The sequence below is a fragment of the Coturnix japonica genome, chromosome Z (genome assembly GCF_054131305.1).
Source record: "Coturnix japonica strain WE chromosome Z, WE-NBRP24, whole genome shotgun sequence".
Lineage (NCBI taxonomy): Eukaryota > Metazoa > Chordata > Aves > Galliformes > Phasianidae > Coturnix > Coturnix japonica.
Window position 1 is genome coordinate 27,692,588 of NC_140702.1, and position 19,854 is coordinate 27,712,441.

The window sequence follows — 19,854 nt, forward strand, 5'->3', positions numbered from 1 at the left end:
CTGAGAAGAATTCTTGAAACAAGACTCTGCATTGACAGAACAGACACAGCAGGCCCACTCCTACAAATAACGTATTCAAGCATGAATAGTCCAACTGTAAAAATAGACTTCCATAAATCATTCCTGCCATTTCACAAACATTTATTCCTGTTCTAGAAATGGATCTAAAAGTCCAAATAGTTTTCACTTGTTGAGAAAGAAAGAAGGATGAATTTTCATTGTCTGCCTGCAAAGTAAAACTGGATCCTAAGCTAGGTGGTATCAAAATTGTTGGCTAAGAAAAAAAGATGCTGCAGGATTCAGTGGGAAAATAAGCAGGAAACTATATGGACATTAAAGTCTGTCATTTTTTTAAGAGCAGATGTAAGACCCATTGCTTGCTGTGTTACTATAAATAAAAAAACCACTGGCCACAGTTTGTAATAATAAAAATGTTTCCTAAACAAAGCAATAAATTTTAATATTGTTCTGAGCAGATGAAAAGAGAGAAAACCAAAAAATTAGTCTTTCGGAAAAAACTGAAAATGTTTTTATTGTTGTTTTCACTGATGACAAATTTAGTGACAAATTTTGCAATAGGGATACTTGCTACCTAGAATCATGGAAAACAGGAGATAACTAGCTTCAGGGCTGAGGTGCTAATGGTGACATACCTAGAGGTGAACAAGAAGCAGTTTTCACAAGCTTCTTTATTGCAATAAAGCATTTTGAAACTATGTATCCTCATAATATAATATTCCCATTGCTGATAACAGTCCATGCATGTTGTATTTAAAATTCTCAGGACTGAGCACTGATAGATTTCCCACCCAACGTTTTCTTGACCTGCCTGTAGCTCTGTTTCACTTGGTTTAGTGGTGAGAGCACTTTTGCTAGTTATTTTACTTTTTTCATATGATACACCCCACAGTGTTGCACAAAAATCAGTAACAAGCCAGTAGTTTGTGTAGAATTAGATATCTACAGCTCTAGCATAATAATATTATGTATAGAATCAAAGATCTAGCATAATAGGAGAGGCTACAAAGAGTAGAGATGTGATTCATGCTATAGAGGACTGCAGGCATGGGTGAAGGAGAAGTGAGTCTAAAGGACTAAAGGGCTGATAATAGCAGGACTAAAGGGCTGATAATAGCAGGACTAGGGGAAATGGTTTTAAGTTGAAGGAGGGAAGATTTAGGTTGGATGTTAGGGGAAAGTTCTTTACTAGAAGGGTGGTTAGGTCCTGGAACAGGCTGCCCAGTGAGGTTGTGGATGCCCCGTCCTTGGAGGTGTTCAAGACCAGGTTGGACAGGGCCCTGGGCAACCTGATCTAGTAAATGTGTATGTTTGGTGGCCCTGCTAGGCAGGGGGGTTGGAACTACATGATCCTTGAGGTCCCTTCCAACCCGGGTAATTCTGTGATTCTGTGATTCTGTGATTCTGTGAGTCAGAGGGCTGGCACTGGTACTCCATGTGTATGAACAATTCATCAATGTTAACTCACCAGGTTAAGAAATGAGTGGACCCAGAAAACAAATAAACAACTGAATAAGAAAAAAAAACAAAACACCACCACCAACAAAAAACACAACCTAGTGAAAAGAGAACAAAGAATTTTGTAGAGGGCAACATAAAAAAGTCAGATGTCATATTTTCAGACCAATGAAGATAGAACAAAGTTTAAGAAGCCTGTAAACAACCATACGAAACTGACCACAGGTGAACCTTAAAGGAAGAAAAAAAAAACAAACCCAAACATTAAGACATGAACAACCTATTCCCACCAGTGAAGGAACTGCACCCCACCATGAAGAGGACAAAACTACCAACCTTAGGAACAAGAGGTACTGAGGAAAAGTGAGCATAACACCAACAAAAGAGATAGGAAATGAAGAATTGGTATATAATAACTGTGTTATCGTCATCATCATCACTATTATCATCATTATCATCACTGTCATTTCAGTAATTAGATCTGGAATGATAATGATTAAGCTCTCAATTATACTGAATGTGAATTCCTTGCTTTACTTAAGATGTGCCACTTCTTTCCCCCTAAATAATTATTTAAGGATAATAATTGCAAGTCAAATACCTTTGCTCATTCATGCATGTCATAAGCACATACAAGATTACAACTGAAGAATTTTAATGTATGAAGACATGCAAATCTGAAGACCTCCTGCCAGAAGTAAACCTCTAAAAGCCACAATAATCATAAGTGCTGAGATGAAAGGTAAGAAGGAGAAGTTAGCCTTGAAAAAAACAAAGCATATAATTGTGTAGTTATCTCCATTCATCAGCATCAGTCTTCATTTGTTCTTGTCATATTTCTAACAGAAGCAGAAATATTACATGCAGACCAGGAGAAAAGAAAAACTCCAAGGTTCTTTCCATTTGTCTGTTAAGAGTGATCCCTGCACCCGTTCCACATACTGATCTCCTTCCAGCAGCAGTGACAAAGCTGTGTCCACATCAGTGATAAAACCTTTATGCATCTGAAATTGCTCTTCAGGACACAATGCTCTTCTTTTGATCTAAAAAGAAATTTACAACAAAATTGGGTAACAAATTTCATAGAATCATATCAATCATAGAAAAATAGAATGGTTTGTGTTGGAAGGCATCTTAAAGATCCCCTATTTCAAGCTCCTGTCACGGGCAGAGTTGCCACCCACCAAACCAGATTGCCCAGGACCCCATCTAACACCTCCAGGAATGAGGCATCCACAGCATCTCTGGGCAGCCTTTGCCACTGCCCTGTGAGTAAAAAATTTCCTCTCTTTAGTTTAAAGCAACTCCCCCTTGACCTGTCACTTATCAGACTGTAAATAAGGTTAGCTTCCCTCCTGTTCATAAGCTCCCTTCTACTGCTGAATGGCCTTCTATTCATCTTAATATAATTTATAAGTCTGATTAATAGAAACTGGCTTTGGGAAAAAAAAAGAAATGTTACCATAACAACAGTTTTCCAGAAGAATTAATTTAAATAAAGAAGAAAGCTGGGAGAACAAAGAACAATCTGCAGATAGTTCCTTTAATTCTGAACCAGAGCAACCTATTCCAGAATTATCTACACTATCTCAAATTTAGTAGCAGTTAATCCACTGCTACTGACTTGCACCGTCTTCAATTTCTATCTTTGGTTACAGAGTTTTATTTAATACTATGCTTGTTTGCTAGCTCAAACAGAGCACCAAAATCTTGTTTGATCTATTCTTTGGACTTTCTGCACCATATTTGCCTATCTGGCATATTCTACAGTTCTTACAGCGTACCATCATTAATTACAGACTTTCTGGTTAACAGCTTCTAGGATACACCTTTGTTTGAGTTGCACAGTGATAACATCTAAAGAGTGCATATGCCCGGCAAAATATACCCTGCTGTTAACACCATGGGCTTATGAATTAATCATCAAGGACCATGGAGGCAGAGTATACACAATAGATGTGTAAATTAGTGGAGAGAAAGAAACAGAGTTGTGTGTATTATATGTTCTATTTAAATGTTGGACAGATGTTATTTAAATAGAAGCAGTTTTACTGTACAAAATCCTTAGCAGCTTGCTGTAGCTTTGTAAGCCTAGCAGATTCACACAAAATGCACTGCTGCAACAAAATCATAGCACAGAGACCCCAAGTTACTGAATTCACACCTCCTTCTTTACAGCTTGTGCACAACATAAGCACTTCCCATTTTCTCTTTGCAGAGTCAGTCTCAGTATACAACCTGCCTACTCTCCAGAGCAATTATTCTTCTCATGACACAGTCAGGTCAAGATTTTGCTAATTATGTCTTATTATGGTGATCTTCCTCCCTTTTGAAGTCTATTTCTTCTCTCTCCTTGATCTCCTTCCTAGTTTTGCCAAACACAGCATTTTCAAAATATCAGGCAAGAACCAGAAATCATAAGGGACTGACCAAAAAGGATGAATAAGTTCAGAAGAAACTGTGGTATGCAATAATGTTTGTGTTAAACTTGTTACTGCACACAGCAGAAACCTCACCAGGAGCATCAGATGAGAACGAAGACCTAATGTTTCCTGTTCTGCAGGCCCATGAATATCCCCAAAGCCATGGGGTCTTAGTAGCTTCCTTGTTTTTTGTTTGTTTGTTTGTTTGTTTCCTTAAAATGTCTCTGATTCACAATTTACTACAAGCCGAGAGATCACTTCTTTCACCCTATGAACAGGGAGGTTACAGGTCACTCATCCACAGGAAGTGTACAAGTCTAAAATAAGATCCAAACCATAACGACTGAGGAAAGTGGCTCACATAAGTTTACTGAAATTTAACATATGTTCAGCTGAGTCTTGTTTAAAAATAAAAGCAGACTGGAAGGATTTTGTTGAGTATTTAACTTAGCTTTCTGGGAAAGGGAGTTTTTTAGTCAGCACAACAAGGTAACATTAAATCTTGCCTCTGAGCAGACAGACAACCAGTACTTTAGAAGGATGTAGGCAAGCAAAGTCTATCACTCGTTCATGCAACGTGTTCAGAAAGCAGAAGTGGCCAAGGATGTGCACTCCTAAGAAGGTGCTTTTTTCCTAGCCTGTTCTATGGTTTCACTTCTTCCTCAGTTGTGCAGCCTCACCAAAAAGTTTATATATAAATCATTAATGATGGGTCCATCTATAGATCCTAGAATGCCAGCACAGTAGGGATTGGTATTAAAAGTACCAAAACAAACAAATGTTCAAACCTTCATTCAGCTGAAAGCTGCAGAAGAAGATAAGTTGTTTTATTTCATGTGTTCTTTTTAAAAATAGTGGTGAATTGAGTTTTGCTTTCATATCAGCCAAATATATTCCCTATAGTAATCTTGATTCACTGTAATTGCCTTCAGTCCTTATTTGATTATTTCATCTCCACAGTTATTTACATACCTGAAATAAATTTCATACTATATTCAGTTAGAGTTAATAAAAGATGTATTGTTATGTGCGAGTTTTAATATTTTGGAAATACTTTGGAAACATGGTTCCCTGGCAAGTAGATGTACTACAACTGCCTGTTAACTTACTCAGTCAAAACAAATTTAACTGTGAGTAATTTTTAAATGGCAAAACCATAGCAGAATGCAACTGCTGACAGCTAACACCTCAATTTAAGTCTCTCCATACACATGGCTCCATACATGGCCTTAGTGTCAGTACTAGGTATTCATTCCCAAATTCAAGAGCCTTAACAGTAACTTGAGAAGGAACATTTGAACAAGACAATTGTTGCTTTCTTAGTTTGAGTGTCATTCCTCCCAGTTCTTGTTTGGCTAAGATTTGCCTAGCCAGGTAACACTTGTCAAGCTTCTCAGCCTATCTCACACTTCTTTACAAACAGGAAGGAGACAAAAAACAAATTTTCCCATTTAGGTCTTGGTCTAGACATATAGCCCAGCAGGAAAGACTTGATACCAGCTGCCAATCAACTGCAGTCATCAGTGAGTCTGGTCCTGTCTCATTTGAAAACATTGAAAGCAGTAGAGATGAAACACTAGAATAAAACTGCTCTTGGAAAAATGAATAGAAAGAAAACATAACATGCCTATTCTCAGCACCAATATGATAGCCTTTAGCTCACTGTTTTGTCTCTGCCATCCTGGAAGAAGCATGAGTTAATTAGATGCTGCAGCAACACAATGTAATGGTGTAGAGGCCATTACAATTACATTATAACCTGGAGGCCTGAGGGTATTTAACCTACATGTTCTATCTTAAAGACCGTGTTAAAGTTTAAAATCCCTTGGCTTCTTATAACATTAATCTGTACAGAACCAGAGGAAAAACTCATATTCTTCCACCCTGGGCCCAGCTGCCTGCATAGCGCATAGCTTCACAGGCAGGCTCCTGCTTCCACATCCAATTATTCTCCCTTATTGCTGTCAATGATATTTCAGTTTTTATTCCACAACTCAGCTCAGCAGAGGTCCTTTATCTCAATGCTTATCATTAGATTGAGATGATTGAAGAAATCAGTTACATATTAGAGAGCTATTGTGATAAAAACACTGATTAGAACCTGGGGAAAAAGAAAAAAAAAAAAAAAAGTTAATATCACCCAAGATACCAGGATAATCCTTCTTTGCAACAAATAAGGCATCTTCCTCTTTATGCAAGTTTGAGAGAAAATTATCCAGCAAATGTTTGTGCTGCAAGGTGATGTAGGAAATGGTGATGTTACTACATAGCTGTATGGCATAACAGACTTTCAAGAACTCACACAGAAGATCCCCATTCTTCCCAGTCTCCCTGCAGCAATGGTCCTGCTTGTGTGTGAATCACAGAAGCTCTGTTGGGGAGGGGATAGGGAGGATGATCTGTTCATTAACTGTTGTACAACAGAATCATGGGCACTGACTGCCTCTGGGGACAGAAAAAAAGCATAGCATGCAAGAATAAGACAACTGCTTTGTAATTGCTTCTCAGTGCAAGCAAAAACTGGCAAGAGACCCAGGATGGCCATAGGGAATTAAATTATGGCACTTGCATAGGGAAGGTCCCACGGTCTCATTAGCCAAATTAGAAACTTTTAATAAAGCCCATGTACTTAGACAATGCTCCAGAGAGAGAGCTCAGAAATATTTATTTCAGTTCAAACTTTTCTGACAGAGACAAAGCTATTTCAGCTATTAACTGAAATGAAGACACAATCCAAAAGAAGCTGCAGCAATGTGACAGCCATACAAATGACTTAAGAGAGGTAGGAAAGATGAATGGGCTATAAGCTAGCTGAGAGAAAACAGCACTAATGAAATTTCACCCATAAGACCTAGTTTTGTCTTGCAGCTTAATTTCAGCAAAGAACAACAACAGCAGAAAAATCAGTAAGAGTAGGTTGTATATTTAAGATACAGAAAATCCTTTTGAAGTCTTGAAGTCTCCAGTGTGTTCATATTGAGACCTAAAACTTTGGCAAGCCTACAGGAGCTTTCTATTTCCATCAAAATGCAGGCAGAACATGAGTGGGCAGAAAGAAATGAAGCGCAGATCATCCTTAAACCTTCACTCCTGTAGGAGCCTGGTACCCAGCTGAGTTGGGTGTACTTCCTCAATCTGGGGGTATGTGATGTTCACCTGGAGTGAGGGCAAAGGATAGTGGGCAGAAAGAAGCAGTGAATGTCAAGAGGAAGGGAAATGGCAATGAGGCATCCACATAATTCAGTGCAGCAGAGAGCTGCTGGGAGGGGGAGCGTGCAGCTGCAGGACAGCAAGGCTTGAGCTATTGCCTCTGCTAGCTGCTCCCACCAAGAATTTACTCTGGTAGCCACACTGCACTGCATCTTCTGTCAAGTTGTTCCTCACAGAGAGGAAAATAATAACAGTACTCAGCAACGTTCACACCAAGGTCTTACAAGCATTCCTCCAAAAAATGGGAGAAAAAAAGGAACAAATAAGAGATGGCATGTTTTTATTTCACCCTATGATGTTCCTCTTTTTGCAAGCTCTCTTGCTTTACCATCAGAGGCTTTACTTCATTACCATGGACTCAGTCCAGGCCACAACACAAATTCCAGTCTGATTCCAGTGGGAACAGACAGGGAGAGATGAGAGTTTTCTCAGTCCCTTATTCTTATTTCTTTCTAAAAATAAGGGCTAATTCCTACAATGAAATAAATAGCAAACAAAAACAACAAAAAAAGAGCAGAAAACAGGAATAAGTCTCTTCTTCTATTTGCCTTTCAGCTTTTATTTTTATGCACTCTTGATTGCCTTGAGAAGCTATTGCTAAGTAGAGAAATGGAAAGCCAAGTCCAGGGCTGAACCAGACCTGACAGCTTAAGCTTTTTTAGGTTAGCAGATGTCTCCAAAAAGTCTAGTCTGTTCAGCTCTATTACCAGAGGAAGTCTTTCACAGAAAGATTCACGTAGTACTTACAGGAAAGTCTAATGTTTTCTTATCCTTTGTTCTGAAAAGTACTGACCACACCCAAGGCAATATTTCTACAGTGTTCAAACCCTACCACAGAAACAAATCCTAAAGCCAGAGCTTATATTTCTCTCTGGTTTACTTTAAATCATTGAACTTTTCCAACAGCTTAGAGGAACCAACTATCTTTATAAAAGATTATTCCTATTTCTGTAAAGAGTCCTTGGGCCAACTAACATCATCAAAGATAGAGCCAGGTGACATTTTTAAAGCTTGTGGAAAAAACACACCCACCCATTACCCTTCATGACTTCAAGTATCAGCAGCCAATGAGTAAATGTCATTCACTTCCATCTTTGGCAAGGAGAGAGTGCTGAGAAGGAAATATTTCTCAAATTTCACAACAAGTGGTGATAATCAAGATAGTAATTTCTTATCAAGGTTTTGTCAGCGTCAGAAAAATTATTTTTTGCTATCTGTAGGGAACAGCATCTTGTAGTGCTTCTTGGAGTAACTGGCTGGGACAGGTTGCTGTGATGACTGAGCATCTGGACAGGAAAAAGAAAAAGATAAAAATGAATGATAGCAAAGCACTGTCACGTATCTCTAAAGAGGACATGGTATAAGGCAAAACTAGATAAACTGATGGGAGAACAGCGTCACTGAGAGCAGGCTGAGGAAGACACCAGAATCTGATGAAATTTCCAAGTCACATCTGCAACAACGGAAACAGGAAAACAAGTGCCTGAAACACTCCAGAAGGTGGCCAACAGTATATACATATAAGAAGGAAAAAAAAAAAAGAAATCTGAAGTTTTCATTCATCTAGGCAGGACAGAATGATTGTAAAAATCCAGAAGAGCCTATGCTAAACAATCCATGCTTGGAGAGATAGTTTTGAATTGCAGGTGCAAACTGGATCCCTAATCTAAGTCCCCTTTGGTTTGCAAAGAAGTAGGGCTGAGTTCAAAAGTTCAGAATATAAGGACTCCTGAAAGCAAACTAGAGTTTAACAAAGCAGTGAGTTTGGCTAAACAGTAGAAATTGCCCAGTCCAGACAGAAGACATCATTTCCTGAATTACTGATTTAAAGGACAAAGCTGACATGAGAAGTTTCTTCTCCCCAGGTTTGGCCACATCTTCACTGAACTGTACCTTTAAATGTTTCTGATAGAAGCTAGTTGGAAGTGGTTGTGCTGGGAAGAAGAATTATGCTCAGAGGCTTAAGTTCAGAAAAAAGATGCAGCAGACTGGCTTCAAAGTTTTGGGCTCTAAGCTGTTTCTGACCAGGACATGGTTTTAGGTCAAATATATTAAAAAAATTCTAAGCAGAAGAATATGTGCTAGGTCTGGACCATAGATGTGATTAAGGTAAAGAATAACTCCCTTCTTTTATGGAATATCCACAGTTTCACATAACAAAACTCCGAATCAACTTGGCTACTAAGGCTAGCATATCACAAAACTGTGCCCCGCAACGCATGGTGAGAGGACTGATAATGTTCTTCTGTCATAAATTAGGATTATCTTTTAACAAAATCCATTATTTAAAAGAAAAAGAAAAAAAGAAAAAAAGAAAAAAAAAGAAAAAAGAGGCAAGAAAGGTCCATGTTGGAGCTCACAAAAAAAAAATATATATATACAAATCACATGGGAATTAACACGCTCTGACAAAAAGTGTGGGACAAGAAAATGCCCTAACTTTGGAAAGCAATACAACTCTAAAGGATAACTGCACTTTCCTAAGAGAATGCAACACCACCACATGGACAAAGCTGACAATGACAGCATACAGCATGAGGTCAGAGGAACTTTTCTAGCAGCTTGCAAACAAGCAAAGATTCATTTACCCTTGACTACAAGAGTATGTGCAGATATGGTGCCAGAAATACTGGTATTACTGACGAAGAGAAGCTACAGAAGTAACGATTATACTCAATGAAAACGCAGTCAACTGTTAGGCAATTAAGTACATGGATTAAAAAAAAAACTGTAATAAGGCAAAATGCAATTTGTTCTAATGCTCTCTGGACACCCACTGGTAGGTGGTATGGACAGTAGGCTGTCCATATGCTTTTGAAACAGATTATTACTCTTCATTATTGTTATTAGTTTGCTGGCAAAGGAGTAGGCATGGAGCTGCCCCTTTCAGAAGTTAGTACAAGAACCAAATGATACCAGGCACACTGATGAGCATGGGAGCTGTGTTACACAGAGGCATCAGGCTGAAACTGCTGGGGGAAAGCCCCTCTTGCTTCTGGTATATATACCTCTGTGGCATCATCTTTTCTAGAGGGACTTCATGCTTTACTGCCTTATGGCTGTCTTCACCTTCATTGTTGAACAGCCATTTTAGCTCACAGAGGAAGTGTCAGTCCTTCTCCCCTGTTGTGGTTTTGTGATTTCTGTTGTCAGTATTCCACATCAGAACATCACGCAGAACAGTGGCAGTTAAAGAGTTAACATTCCAGTTCCGTGTTATCACCATTTTGGGGCATTTTGGGTTCCCAGAGGGGAGGGGCAGCATCCCCAGAGGACTTTGGGCAAAGAGGTAGCAGGGTGGGACTCCGGGGCCTGTGCTACCCTGTGATGAACTTATATCTAGAGATAACCCCGTGACATCCCCCCTACCCAAGTGATAGCAAATTTCCATTTTCCATTTAGAAATATTTTTTAAGCAGCATACACAGGAGAAACAAGACCTAGAGCATTTTCAACTTCAGTCTTCAGCCAATGCTGTATTCTCCTGAGTAATTATAATCTGTGGTTTTGAACATTTTTGGCATAGCAAAGATTAATTACTGGACAGATGACTCACCGGGAGCCTTGGTTGCAGTGCGTTGGGTTTTGTAATGGGAAAGGAGATCAGGACACAATAGGAACTGCTTTATTTTTTCCAGTATACAGCAACCCTCACCCTGCAAATTATCCTGCATTGGTGTTGTCTTCAGATGACAGCTCTATACCTTATGCTGAATGCACATGATACATACTCAAAGCTTATGGGACAAATCTAAAAAATGAACAATTTACTTCAAAATAAGTTGTACAAAAAAAACCTGACTTTATAACAGAAGAGCTAAGTTTCCTGCAGCTCTGTAAATGTGCATGCGCACACACAGATCTTTTCCTTCACTTCCTACAAAGCATCCTGGTTGTTAGACTACAACCTACCAAATCCCAGCACAAAGCTATGTCCCTTAGCACCATGTCAGTAAAAGCTCAGTCCAAAATGCCATCTTGCCTTAAACTTCAAATGGGTCTTAAAGACATATCCTTTGTGAATATGCAAGTTTTTAAGACATATTGTCAGTTAATACAAAACGACAGACGTGTATTACAGACTCTCTTTTAACTCTACTTCAGCGAGAAAATATTGTGTCTGGTAAGAGAACATACCCACTGCACTGCACACACCACCAGTTGAGAAGAATGACCACTAGGATCCATAACTGTTTTTTGATTGATCTATAGCAACAGTGTGCACACTTGAATATTTCTTCTTTGTCACACTTAGTAACTGCTCATGCTCTGAATTTTAATTCAATTTTTCCTTTCAGATTCAATTAATTCTATTGAAAGATACGAGAATAAAATGCTTGGTTCACTTCTCCTGACATGTCTGATTATCTGAACAGATCACGACTAGAATGTTATTTGACAAATTAAGATAAAGAAATTCAAATTCTACAGTCGTCTCTCAGATCCACAGACACCTTTCTCTATTTAATATGATTGTGCATTTCTCATACAAGCAAGAGAGGTCCCTGACATTTCCAAGGAATCAATATGCATTTCATATGGATCCCAGAGAAACTAAACTGCACAAGTGTGCTCATGCAGACACAATGGAGTATGATTTCAGTGCATGGGTTTATCCATGTCTTTGCTTCCAGGACTGTATACAGAGACTTGAGGCAGTCACTGATCTTTCCTATATGTTATTACAGACAACTTCCAGTGAAAGGTGCTATTTTAAAAAGCAAGAAAAATATTTGATTTTGACAAGAAGATAGAATGTTGAACTAAAGCCTCTGTGTCTATGGATTGTCTCCTTCATTTCTTCTGTATTTTCCATCTTTCAGAACTGGTGGGTTTATTGTGTTCTGTTCTTATTATCTAAATCTCCTGCTGTCCACAAAACTACATGCAGTAAAGTAGGAGTTTTGTACCAACAGGGCACTTCTAAATAAACAAAGGTGTGCGAAGAAATGGAGATGGCAGATGGAGCTTTTGTTTGCACTCCTAGATTGAAGAAAAGATAGACTGCATGGAGTAAGAAAACAAATCCATGTCAGTGGGTGGCCTCATTTAGAAAGATGGCACTATCTTCCAATCCAGAATCTTTTCTAATGTCTGTATGTCTTAGCAAAAGAAATTGTATGTTACAACCGTGCTTGGAAGTGCTACAGCACATGCAATCCAATACACAGTATACAGCAAAATGATGCAGTCTGTCCATGGCTTTTTCTTCTGCCACTTAATATTTATCTTCTCTCTCTACAAATACTTAATGCAAGTCTTTCTTCTAATATAAAAACTGCATAAAATGATGCTCACTAGGGTGGAGTGAGTGGATCAGAGAATTCAACTAGATTTGATGGGGGAAAAGTGTGGAGGTCAATGGGATAGAGAAGGGCTTGGGGATGTTGTCACTGTAGAAGATTGCTGGGATAAAACCCTGGATTGTCCTTTAGGATCCTGTGAGGACTCCTCAGAGGAGGTACCATTGTGAATTCCCAGCTGAAATCTTCTTGCATCCCTTTAGGGTCACCTGCACCTGATGCTTCCCTAGTGCATCTGTATACTAATGCACGCAGCATGGGAGATAAACAGGAGGAGTTAGAGATGTGTGTCAGGCCACAGTCTCATTGTGATCATGGAGATGTGATGGGTCAGTTCACATGCCTGGAATGCTGTCATGGAGGGCTTCATGCTTTTTATGAAAGGCAGGCTGGCTAGGTGGGGTGGTGGAGTTGTTCTTTATGTGAGAGAGCACCTCTCTCTACCTATATCCTAGGTGCTCTCTCACATTAAGTTCATCTTGCTCTCCACTTGGGGGAGGGTTATGTAGCAGGGGAGAGCATGTGGCTGAGAACTAAAGGGCAGGTTATTATTGGTATTGCAGTTGTGTGTGTGTGTATTATTGGCCCCCTGATCGGGAGGAGGAAATTGATGAGGCCTTCTACAAGCAGTTGGAAGTAGCCTCGCAATGCCAAGTGCTTGTTCTTATAGGGGACTTCAGTTATCCAGATATTTGTTGGATAAGCAACATGGCCAGGCACATGTGGTACAGACTGTTCCTGTAATGTGTTGAAGACAACTTTCTGATGCAGGTGGTGGAGGAACTGATGAGGAGTGGGGTGTTACTGGGCCTTGTTATTGCTAATAAGGATAAGCTTGCTAGGGAAGTAAAGGTCAGGGACACCTTGTATGTAGTGAACTTGAGATAGTGGAGTTTAGGATCTTGAGTGGAAGAAGCAGACCATAAAGTAGGCTTGCTTCCCTGGACTTTAGGAGAGACAACTTTGATCTGCCTTGATTTCAGCAAGGATTTTGTCTCCCAAAAAAGTACTCATAAGAAAGATGGGACAGATGAGTGGACAGTGAGTTAGGCTGAGAACTGGTTGAGTGTCAGAGATCAGAGGGCTGTGATTGGTGGTGCAGAGAAATACCAAAAAAAGATGAATTTGAGGGGAAAATCTTGAAACCTGTTAGCAAATTTCTTTATCAAAACAGAACACACAGCTGTTTTTGCTGTTCACAGGACTGTGGTTATGCAAGGTATTAAAATGCATACAATTATGTGCCATAACTTCAGCTGGTACTGCACTATACCCTCCCTGTTGCATGGTTCCAGCATACACAGGCCCAAACAAACACTGTTCTTTGGTTGTTGCTGAGCAATGGGTGCACGCCTGGAGCCAGGACAAGCTGCTTAGTGGAGCAGAGCCAGCACAGAGCGCTGAGCTGAGCTGCACATAGCCTACAGGCCACAGGTTGGACATTACTCACCTAGATGGATGAAAAACTGTCTGACAGGACAAGCCTAAAGGGTACTGGCCACTGGTGCCAAATATACAAGTGGAGTACTCTAGGAGTCATTACTGGATCCAGCCTGGCTTGACATTTTCATTAATAATCTGGATGATGTGGTAAAGTGCACCCTCAGTACACTTGTGGATGACACAAAACTGAGGGAATGGCTTACTCACTAGGAGGTTAGGCAGCTATTCAGAGTGACTAAATAGGTTGCAGGGGTGGACTGACAAGAACTTAATGAAACTCAGAAGAAGTGCAAAGTCCTGCACTTGGGAAGGAACCTTGGGCATCAGTACAATGGGATCCACCCATCTGGAGAGCAGATATGAAGAAAAAGACCTAGGCAGACACCAAGTTAAACTTACGTCAGTAATGTGACCTTGCTGCTAAGAAGGTTAAAGGTGTTCTTGGCTATGTTAGGCAAAGTATCACCAGCAGGTTGAGAAAGGTGATATTTTTCTCACCACACCCTGACTGCTAATAAAATATAATACAAATAGTTTTAATTTTGTAAATTAGGAGGTTTACTGATAGCAGCTAAGGGGACTTTCTTGCATGTCAGATAGCTCTCTCCTGATGCTACTGAATTGTAACTGTTCATGCTGGGTGGTGGACACAAGCATGTCCTCTGTGAGCAGAGCCCAGCAGTGCCCCATGTCCAAGCAGAGCTACAGCTGCTTCAAAGGGACCCACCGCTGCCAGAGCTGAGCAACGGGCAACTCTAGGTGTGCTCTGGAAGAGCAGGTGTAAGAGAGGGAAACTGCTCACGATGGCATCTGAGAGAGGAGAGTGAGAAATGGGAGAAGTAGCCCTTGCAGGCACCCAGGTCAATGCAGGAAGAGTGCAGGAGGAGCTTCAGGAGCAGAGCAGCTGCTCCCTGAAGCCCAGGAGAGGCCTGTGGAGGATGAGACTGTCTTTCTGCAGCCCATGGGCACTATGTGGAGCAGATCTCCCCGTGCAGCTACAGAGGAGTCCATAGCGCATCCAGGGATGAGGCTTGGAGAATGCACAACCCATGGATACCCCTGCAGAAACTGCCTGGTCAGGAGCTGCAGCCCTTGGGGAACAGTCTGCAGTGGAGCAGGAGAGCTGGGGGAGCTGCCACCAGTGGAAAGGATTCATATTGGTGTTCACGAGGGACATTTTCCTGTGGGAGGGACAACATGTTGGATCAGTGAAAGAGTGCCAAGAGTTTACTCAAAAGCCACATGGGAAAAGATTCCATACGCACTTAGATAAGAACTTGTTTGATAAAGTAACTTTTGGGCATGATCCATGTAGCCTTACACATTGATAGCATTTTCTGTGTTGACAAATACACTAAACATCTGCAGGTGCTTTAAAAATATTTTAGTGCTCCTGACATTTGATCTGGGAATTAGTCATTCTTCAGATGAACAGATTGATTTTTGGTGCTCCTCATTTTGTTTCAAATTCTGTGTGGTTCATGCCACAGTGCATTAGTATTATCAACTCTTTACCTGTTGTTTAATTACTTATCTGTGGGAAAAAAAAAGAAAATACAGAACTCTCATAACATCAAAAATACAAAATAAAGTCATAACACTTGGCAGTAGAAGGCACAGTCTTAACTGCCCAAGCACACTGAAAGTGGTGGAGTTGCATATATGTAACTCTGTAGAATTCTTCATCTATCAATGTAACTGCAATTTACATACAAAACCATGACATCTGGATTGCCCAAAAGTACTTCAGAACAAGCCTGTTCAAGTTTTAAAGTATGTCTAAAAAGTAACCAGACCATTCTGGAACTCTTCCAATCTTTTCAGTTGAGTCTTCGCTTGAGTATAAAGAGTACCAAGGACAAAACAAAATGTAGGATATAACTAATGCAAATGAACAAGTACAACAGTGGACAACTCAAAGTTAATATTTCTTACCTTTTGATCTGGATTTCAAATTATCCATAAAGTTATTTAGATGGAGCAGTATTTCCTCAAATCTGAAACAAATGACTGAGTAGGTCAGCTTGGAGAATTATTTTCAATAAGACAAAAATTAAACAGAGGGTACAAGATCAAGTCATAGCAAGGTACGCGAAGAGGAGAGGAGACAGTTATGAATCTTGGATAATGGATTCATATGGAACAAATGAAACAAAATGAAGTGACAAAGGAAAAGGATTTATGCCCTAGATAGCTGTAGCAATGACAATAGCTCATTTTGACTCTGACAGCCAGGTCATAATCCACCCTTACATTCTGAACAGTCAAAAAACTTGTTCCATAACTGCACATGGATCAGGTGTTTCTTCTCATACCTGGTGATTTTCAGCATCACATTAACCATATATTTACAGTGTGATATGACAGAATATAACCATCTAGTTATTAAAATGCACAGTTAACAGACTATTCACTATTTATCGCAGACCAAATGCTATTGTACTGACTGCATAGTAAACAGACCTGAATGCTACATTAAAGAGGAGGTAATAAATACAAAGAATATTCTTGCTAGTAGTGGAAGGCTGTTTTTTAGTTCTAAGTTTAGATGGTATTAATAAGAAAAATTAGATGTATGCTGTTATAATACCAGATAAAAAATCACTGTATGAAGGTACAGCACAGTGATAAAATGATAAAATGAAGGGAAGACTGAATTTTCCCAAAAATATTATTTTCTGGAAATGACAGCTGTCAGAGCACAACTTTAGCAAAGAGAACAATGCTAGTATTGACAAGAAGAATAATTACATGCATCAATAGGCTTCTCCTTGTGGTATCATAATTCTGTCATCCATGAAGTAAAGCCCTCAGGAGGTTAACAGAAAACTCATTAAACCAATAAGAAAAAGGAGGAAGGGGGTAGGGACAGAAAGTGAATTTAAACCAGCTTTGAATTGCTACTTGTCTATTCTGTTTTTGTTTGGATCTGTAAAATATGGCCATATGTTTTGCATGGACAGAGACAGAAGGAAACAAAGGCAACAATAAGGCCCAGCCTGTGCCTTAAGACAGGCCACAGTGATAGAGGCCACCACCCACCCACCTCAAAGCTTAGTACACAGTCAAATTCAGATTGTTGCATCTTCTTGTTTTTGCACAACATAGGAGTGAAACAAGATTGTTTCCCTTGTTTTGCATGATGGCCTTGCCATGATGGAAATTTACTCCTCCAAAGTTCTGGTGATAGCAGAAACCACAAGTCTCAAGATGGACTCAGAGAATGTGTTAATTTCCTCATTCTAATCGCTATTGCTCCCTCATACTCCCAGGAAACCTGGAGGTAGATTTTACTTACAGGCACTTACTGGTAATGAACTTGGAGTGTTTAGCTGCCAAATCACACACCTTTAAAGTACATCTCAGCTGAAATATCTCTCCACCACAACATACAAAGATATAAATAAAATACCTTTTCAAACAACATAAAACTGTTTTTCCTATCAATTAAAAATAAATGAATAAATAAATAAATTGTAATAAGTCAAATAAAGAGTCTATTTATTTCAGCTTCCATTTCCATTTCACTTGACCTTTCATCTGGAAGCTGTTAAATATTATTAAAATATACTCAATTATCTTTTTTTTTTTTTTCCTAAACTCCATTGCTTTCCTGTGAAAACTTAATCTTGCACTTTAAAAAGTTGGCAAAAACAATTTAGTAAAATCAGATGGCTTCTTGGAATCTTTTGATATTGTCGTATGATCTCTTGTCAGTATGGTTTCAAATGAGACACTTAATTTACATATGTAATACCACACACCTACTGACACAGCTGTGGAAGCTCCCTACCAGCAAATTTATAGTAAAAATACCTCACTGACAGACAAGACGCTTAAGAAAACAATACAGTGTGTTATTTTTTCTAAATCCCCCTGGAATTTGGAGAGAAGACTGTGATTTTGAGAAGTATGTGTGCCTTGTGGTGGCTATTTAGCTCAGCTAGGAAAAGAACTGTTTGTGAGATGTGTGAATATGCCTTTTGTTTTGCTGGGCACTTAGAACAAAGCCTTTCATCAGAAGTGGTTTAACATGTTGTTGAAATCTCCTGCATAAGAGCCAGAAACTGTCTTTCAGGCACTTTGTTTTGTGGAAGACATTCTGCATATCTCTCTCCATACAAATACAGAATGAGAGTTTTTGCTGAACCACAATAGATTATCAATTTATGTCAGGGGCAGGGTATGACTATTCAGTTGGAAGAGAGGGGAAACATTGGCTTGTTGGAGCATAAGCTCTGCCAACAGAGCAGTTGTCGCACAAAACTACAGTAGTGCAGCCGCAGCAGTATTGTCATCTGGTCAAGAGGAAAAAAAAAAAAAAATTAACAGGGTTGATACATGGGCATTAAAAAGCTTTTACAGATAGACAGGATTTTTATTTATTTTATTTTATTTTATTTTATTTTATTTCATTTCATTTCATTTCATTTCATTTCATTTTTAGCAGATGAAATGAAGGAGATGGTACAGATTTTTATTTTTATTTTTTTAAATTTCTCCTCTCTAGTTATTTAGCTTCTCTGTTATTTCTTGCTTTCAGAGTATAAGTCCTCTAAGAAATAATACCTAGGCTTGTGCATAAACTCCGGAAATAGATGTTGCTATCTGAACTACTTTTTCATCAAGTGTACAATTTCCATTTCAATTTTCAATATACTATAGTTTGTTCCACCAGCAATTCCACTACCCAGCAATGAAAGTCTTAGAATCATAGAAGCATAGAACTACTCATGTTGAAAAAGACCTTAAAGACGGTCAACTCCAACTGCAACCAAACCATAACTCTAACAACCCTCTACTAAATCATATCCCTAAGCAACACATCTAGATGGTTTTGAAACACATCTAGGGATGGTGATTCCCTGGGGAGCCTATTACAGTGCTTAACAACCCATTCTGTAATTAAGTTTTTCTTGATATACAACCTAAACTTACCCTAGCACAACTTGAGGCCATTTCCCTTCATTCTGTCACCTGTCATCAGTGAGAAGAGACCTGCCCCGCTCTCACTGTAAGCACCTTTCAGGTACTGGAAGAGAGCAATCAGGTGGTGTCCCCTCAGCCTCCTCATACCCAGATTTAAAAAAAAAAAAAAAAAAAAAAAAAAAAAAAAAAAAAAAAAAAGAAAGAAAGAAGGTAAACAGAAATTATTTGCTTTTTTTTACTTACTTTCATCCAAACTTCAAGGGGCACAGAAAAGCACCTGGCAACACAAATGGAATTCAAGGAATAAGTGTACCAAATTGTCAACTTATTCTCTTTGAGAATATTAAAGGTATGGAGAAAATAAAGTTATAAATGCATTTGTATGCAAAAAGAACTTGTTGATTAAATTCAAAAGTAGAAATTGACAATTGGAGAATAGAAATACAAAGTTTAACCTCAAATGCCGAATGACAGTCCAGACTGTCATCTCTGCAGTGTATATATTGCAGCAATAATGCTTTTGAAGTCTGCAGTCAAATAGCCTAATTTATGTAGAAATATGTAAGCACAGTAAAGCAGCACATGAATACACAGAGTTAAGATCTGTGGAAAACTATCTTACATCAAACAACTTTAAAAAAAAAAAAGAAAAGAAAAAGAAAGAAAGAAAAAAAAAGAAGAAAAAAAAAAAAAAGAGCAATGTGAGCAGTTTGGAGATACGAGTTTCAACAGCAACATCAAATTGTTCAACCCTCCAGGCAAAGTCATGCATATTTTTGGAGACTGCTGAGCCAGGGGTGAACTAGAAAGACTTTCTGCACTCTATCTGAAATTCCAGTTTGTGCAATTTATTTTGAGACATAAAAAAATAAATAAATAAAAATAATGACTTTTTAAGGGCTAAAGATAGAAGGCTTATTTCACATGAAATATCTGAAGAAACAGAGCAATAGGTTGCATCAGCCTTCAGGACACAAGTTAAAAACAAAAACACATTCACACTGGCAGTTTACTATTGACTTTCTAAATTGAATTTTGTATACCTTGATCTGGAAACAAATGGGCCCACA

At 38.9% G+C, this 19,854-nt stretch overlaps 1 protein-coding gene across 3 annotated transcripts in view; it reads right to left on the bottom strand.

The window, feature by feature from the left end:
- Positions 1-678: 678 nt before the first annotated feature.
- HINT1 (histidine triad nucleotide binding protein 1) overlaps positions 679-19,854 on the bottom strand; it is a 69,864-nt gene continuing 50,688 nt past the window's right edge. For 2 of the 3 annotated variants that reach the window (XR_014939333.1, XR_014939332.1), the window contains 2 exons: positions 19,028-19,061; positions 17,855-18,153 (listed from right to left, as the gene is read on the bottom strand). The gene's annotated coding sequence lies outside the window, so the exon portion shown is untranslated. Of the gene's footprint in view, positions 2,520-15,790; positions 15,853-17,854; positions 18,154-19,027; positions 19,062-19,854 lie in introns of those variants that run through there. The other variant, XR_014939334.1, reaches the window with a different exon arrangement.